The sequence below is a fragment of the Pararge aegeria genome, chromosome 12 (genome assembly GCF_905163445.1).
Source record: "Pararge aegeria chromosome 12, ilParAegt1.1, whole genome shotgun sequence".
NCBI lineage: Eukaryota > Metazoa > Arthropoda > Insecta > Lepidoptera > Nymphalidae > Pararge > Pararge aegeria.
In genome coordinates this window covers 28,764-35,622 of record NC_053191.1, presented here as the reverse complement: position 1 = coordinate 35,622, position 6,859 = coordinate 28,764, and positions in this window count along the sequence as shown.

The window sequence follows — 6,859 nt, the reverse complement described above, 5'->3', positions numbered from 1 at the left end:
TTACACGAACCGCTTACCATTATAGTAAACTACTATGCAAACACACATAACATATACGCAATAAGAGAACTTTAAATTGGAGATTTTACCCTACCACACCCGTCTGTCTCATTCTGAAAACTATTCAAAATAATTGCTATTTTTCATTCTCATTCAAATATAAATAATAGTAAATAATATATAATTTTTGACTGAACTGAACCCAAGTGCCCGGCCTGTGGCCGGGCACCCCTCGTATTCATGTTCTAACCTAACCTAACCTAAATCTAGTTTTGACACCTTTAGACTTTAGATTCAAGATTTAATGTGAATATATGCATTAATAAAAACTCATTACTATTTTAATACTAGTTATGCTGCTGTTGATGCACTGATGAAAGCCAGATAGCTAGATCAGTGTTTAGTTAGTCGTAGTTGCCGGTGGGCTGAGGTCTAAAGGAATCCAAACTAGTTTTAAAAGGTTTGGATAGGTTAGGTTAGGTTAGAACATGAATAAGACGGGTGCCCGGCCGCAGGCCGGTCACTTAGGTTCAGTTCCGTTTAAAAAAAAAAAAACAAAAAACAAAACGTACCAATACAAAGTACTCTTATTCATATTAGAAGATATTGTAAAATAACAATTAATTTAATTTTTTTTTTTTTTTTTACTTACACATTAGGCCCGTCGCGCCGCGCCACTACTATATGGGGCGAAGGTGCGAAGTCGACGGCGACGACAAAGTACCGAGTCTAAGGAGACTGATGGCGGCGCCACACAGTGGCGTTATGTCTCTATAAAAGTGGTGGTCTTTTATTATGTTATTTATTAATGGTATTATTTTAATATCATATCAATATTGTACCCCGCACAGGGGGGAGGTACGGGTAGGTAGTGACGAAAAATAACGATACGGGACTCTTACGAGGTCTCGCAATCGGAATGAGTACACTTTAAATATTTTAACGAGGTAAAATTTAAGGGCATTGAGGGTCTGGTGCCAGTGGTGGTTGATTAGATCCACACACTATACTTTTTATAATTATGTGGCGTTATGTCTCTATAAAAGTGGTGGTCTTTTATTATGTTATTTATTAATGGTATTTTTTTAATATCATATCAATATTGTACCCCGCACGGGGGGAGGTAGGGGGGTAGGTAGTGACGAAAAATAACGATACGGGACTCTTACGAGGTCTCGCAATCGGAATGAGTACACTTTAAATATTTTAACGAGGTAAAATTTAAGGGCATTGAGGGTCTGGTGCCAGTGGTGGTTGATTAGATCCACACACTATACTTTTTATAATTATGTGGCGTTATGTCTCTATAAAAGTGGTGGTCTTTTATTATGTTATTTATTAATGGTATTTTTTTTAATATCATATCAATATTGTACCCCGCACGGGGGGAGGTAGGGGGGTAGGTAGTGACGAAAAATAACGATACGGGACTCTTACGAGGTCTCGTAATCGGAATGAGTTTCTGCGACTACCATTGTCTGTCGCGGGTAACGGGGAATCAGGGTTCGATTCCGGTGAGGGAGCCTGAGAAACTGCTACCACATCCAAGGAAGGCAGCAGGCGCGCAAATTACCCACTCCCTGCACGGGGGGGGAGGTACGGGTAGGTAGTGATGAAAAATAACGATACGGGACTCTTACGAGGTCCCGTCATCGAATAATCAATACACGAACTGCCCACACACTTGTAAATATAGACGCGCAAGATCGTTACACGAACCGCTTACCATTATAGTAAACTACTATGCAAACACACATAACATATACGCAATAAGAGAACTTTAAATTGGAGATTTTACCCTACCACACCCGTCTGTCTCATTCTGAAAACTATTCAAAATAATTGCTATTTTTCATTCTCATTCAAATATAAATAATAGTAAATAATATATAATTTTTGACTGAACTGAACCCAAGTGCCCGGCCTGTGGCCGGGCACCCCTCGTTTTCATGTTCTAACCTAACCTAACCTAAATCTAGTTTTGACACCTTTAGACTTTAGATTCAAGATTTAATGTGAATATATGCATTAATAAAAACTCATTACTATTTTAATACTAGTTATGCTGCTGTTGATGCACTGATGAAAGCCAGATAGCTAGATCAGTGTTTAGTTAGTCGTAGTTGCCGGTGGGCTGAGGTCTAAAGGAATCCAAACTAGTTTTAAAAGGTTTGGATAGGTTAGGTTAGGTTAGAACATGAATAAGACGGGTGCCCGGCCGCAGGCCGGTCACTTAGGTTCAGTTCCGTTTAAAAAAAAAAACAAAAAACAAAACGTACCAATACAAAGTACTCTTATTCATATTAGAAGATATTGTAAAATAACAATTAATTTAATTTTTTTTTTTTTTTCACTTACACATTAGGCCCGTCGCGCCGCGCCACTACTATATGGGGCGAAGGTGCGAAGTCGACGGCGACGACAAAGTACCGAGTCTAAGGAGACTGATGGCGGCGCCACACAGTGGCGTTATGTCTCTATAAAAGTGGTGGTCTTTTATTATGTTATTTATTAATGGTATTATTTTAATATCATATCAATATTGTACCCCGCACAGGGGGGAGGTACGGGTAGGTAGTGACGAAAAATAACGATACGGGACTCTTACGAGGTCTCGCAATCGGAATGAGTACACTTTAAATATTTTAACGAGGTAAAATTTAAGGGCATTGAGGGTCTGGTGCCAGTGGTGGTTGATTAGATCCACACACTATACTTTTTATAATTATGTGGCGTTATGTCTCTATAAAAGTGGTGGTCTTTTATTATGTTATTTATTAATGGTATTTTTTTTAATATCATATCAATATTGTACCCCGCACGGGGGGAGGTAGGGGGGTAGGTAGTGACGAAAAATAACGATACGGGACTCTTACGAGGTCTCGTAATCGGAATGAGTTTCTGCGACTACCATTGTCTGTCGCGGGTAACGGGGAATCAGGGTTCGATTCCGGTGAGGGAGCCTGAGAAACTGCTACCACATCCAAGGAAGGCAGCAGGCGCGCAAATTACCCACTCCCTGCACGGGGGGGGAGGTACGGGTAGGTAGTGACGAAAAATAACGATACGGGACTCTTACGAGGTCCCGTCATCGAATAATCAATACACGAACTGCCCACACACTTGTAAATATAGACGCGCAAGATCGTTACACGAACCGCTTACCATTATAGTAAACTACTATGCAAACACACATAACATATACGCAATAAGAGAACTTTAAATTGGAGATTTTACCCTACCACACCCGTCTGTCTCATTCTGAAAACTATTCAAAATAATTGCTATTTTTCATTCTCATTCAAATATAAATAATAGTAAATAATATATAATTTTTGACTGAACTGAACCCAAGTGCCCGGCCTGTGGCCGGGCACCCCTCGTATTCATGTTCTAACCTAACCTAACCTAAATCTAGTTTTGACACCTTTAGACTTTAGATTCAAGATTTAATGTGAATATATGCATTAATAAAAACTCATTACTATTTTAATACTAGTTATGCTGCTGTTGATGCACTGATGAAAGCCAGATAGCTAGATCAGTGTTTAGTTAGTCGTAGTTGCCGGTGGGCTGAGGTCTAAAGGAATCCAAACTAGTTTTAAAAGGTTTGGATAGGTTAGGTTAGGTTAGAACATGAATAAGACGGGTGCCCGGCCGCAGGCCGGTCACTTAGGTTCAGTTCCGTTTAAAAAAAAAAAAACAAAAAACAAAACGTACCAATACAAAGTACTCTTATTCATATTAGAAGATATTGTAAAATAACAATTATTTTAATTTTTTTTTTTTTTTTCACTTACACATTAGGCCCGTCGCGCCGCGCCACTACTATATGGGGCGAAGGTGCGAAGTCGACGGCGACGACAAAGTACCGAGTCTAAGGAGACTGATGGCGGCGCCACACAGTGGCGTTATGTCTCTATAAAAGTGGTGGTCTTTTATTATGTTATTTATTAATGGTATTATTTTAATATCATATCAATATTGTACCCCGCACAGGGGGGAGGTACGGGTAGGTAGTGACGAAAAATAACGATACGGGACTCTTACGAGGTCTCGCAATCGGAATGAGTACACTTTAAATATTTTAACGAGGTAAAATTTAAGGGCATTGAGGGTCTGGTGCCAGTGGTGGTCGATTAGATCCACACACTATACTTTTTATAATTATGTGGCGTTATGTCTCTATAAAAGTGGTGGTCTTTTATTATATTATTTATTAATGGTATTTTTTTAATATCATATCAATATTGTACCCCGCACGGGGGGAGGTAGGGGGGTAGGTAGTGACGAAAAATAACGATACGGGACTCTTACGAGGTCTCGTAATCGGAATGAGTTTCTGCGACTACCATTGTCTGTCGCGGGTAACGGGGAATCAGGGTTCGATTCCGGTGAGGGAGCCTGAGAAACTGCTACCACATCCAAGGAAGGCAGCAGGCGCGCAAATTACCCACTCCCTGCACGGGGGGGGAGGTACGGGTAGGTAGTTACGAAAAATAACGATACGGGACTCTTACGAGGTCCCGTCATCGAATAATCAATACACGAACTGCCCACACACTTGTAAATATAGACGCGCAAGATCGTTACACGAACCGCTTACCATTATAGTAAACTACTATGCAAACACACATAACATATACGCAATAAGAGAACTTTAAATTGGAGATTTTACCCTACCACACCCGTCTGTCTCATTCTGAAAACTATTCAAAATAATTGCTATTTTTCATTCTCATTCAAATATAAATAATAGTAAATAATATATAATTTTTGACTGAACTGAACCCAAGTGCCCGGCCTGTGGCCGGGCACCCCTCGTATTCATGTTCTAACCTAACCTAACCTAAATCTAGTTTTGACACCTTTAGACTTTAGATTCAAGATTTAATGTGAATATATGCATTAATAAAAACTCATTACTATTTTAATACTAGTTATGCTGCTGTTGATGCACTGATGAAAGCCAGATAGCTAGATCAGTGTTTAGTTAGTCGTAGTTGCCGGTGGGCTGAGGTCTAAAGGAATCCAAACTAGTTTTAAAAGGTTTGGATAGGTTAGGTTAGGTTAGAACATGAATAAGACGGGTGCCCGGCCGCAGGCCGGTCACTTAGGTTCAGTTCCGTTTAAAAAAAAAAAAACAAAAAACAAAACGTACCAATACAAAGTACTCTTATTCATATTAGAAGATATTGTAAAATAACAATTAATTTAATTTTTTTTTTTTTTTTTCACTTACACATTAGGCCCGTCGCGCCGCGCCACTACTATATGGGGCGAAGGTGCGAAGTCGACGGCGACGACAAAGTACCGAGTCTAAGGAGACTGATGGCGGCGCCACACAGTGGCGTTATGTCTCTATAAAAGTGGTGGTCTTTTATTATGTTATTTATTAATGGTATTATTTTAATATCATATCAATATTGTACCCCGCACAGGGGGGAGGTACGGGTAGGTAGTGACGAAAAATAACGATACGGGACTCTTACGAGGTCTCGCAATCGGAATGAGTACACTTTAAATATTTTAACGAGGTAAAATTTAAGGGCATTGAGGGTCTGGTGCCAGTGGTGGTTGATTAGATCCACACACTATACTTTTTATAATTATGTGGCGTTATGTCTCTATAAAAGTGGTGGTCTTTTATTATGTTATTAATTAATGGTATTTTTTTAATATCATATCAATATTGTACCCCGCACGGGGGGAGGTAGGGGGGGGTAGGTAGTGACGAAAAATAACGATACGGGACTCTTACGAGGTCTCGTAATCGGAATGAGTTTCTGCGACTACCATTGTCTGTCGCGGGTAACGGGGAATCAGGGTTCGATTCCGGTGAGGGAGCCTGAGAAACTGCTACCACATCCAAGGAAGGCAGCAGGCGCGCAAATTACCCACTCCCTGCACGGGGGGGGAGGTACGGGTAGGTAGTGACGAAAAATAACGATACGGGACTCTTACGAGGTCCCGTCATCGAATAATCAATACACGAACTGCCCACACACTTGTAAATATAGACGCGCAAGATCGTTACACGAACCGCTTACCATTATAGTAAACTACTATGCAAACACACATAACATATACGCAATAAGAGAACTTTAAATTGGAGATTTTACCCTACCACACCCGTCTGTCTCATTCTGAAAACTATTCAAAATAATTGCTATTTTTCATTCTCATTCAAATATAAATAATAGTAAATAATATATAATTTTTGACTGAACTGAACCCAAGTGCCCGGCCTGTGGCCGGGCACCCCTCGTATTCATGTTCTAACCTAACCTAACCTAAATCTAGTTTTGACACCTTTAGACTTTAGATTCAAGATTTAATGTGAATATATGCATTAATAAAAACTCATTACTATTTTAATACTAGTTATGCTGCTGTTGATGCACTGATGAAAGCCAGATAGCTAGATCAGTGTTTAGTTAGTCGTAGTTGCCGGTGGGCTGAGGTCTAAAGGAATCCAAACTAGTTTTAAAAGGTTTGGATAGGTTAGGTTAGGTTAGAACATGAATAAGACGGGTGCCCGGCCGCAGGCCGGTCACTTAGGTTCAGTTCCGTTTAAAAAAAAAAAAACAAAAAACAAAACGTACCAATACAAAGTACTCTTATTCATATTAGAAGATATTGTAAAATAACAATTAATTTAATTTTTTTTTTTTTTTTTCACTTACACATTAGGCCCGTCGCGCCGCGCCACTACTATATGGGGCGAAGGTGCGAAGTCGACGGCGACGACAAAGTACCGAGTCTAAGGAGACTGATGGCGGCGCCACACAGTGGCGTTATGTCTCTATAAAAGTGGTGGTCTTTTATTATGTTATTTATTAATGGTATTATTTTAATA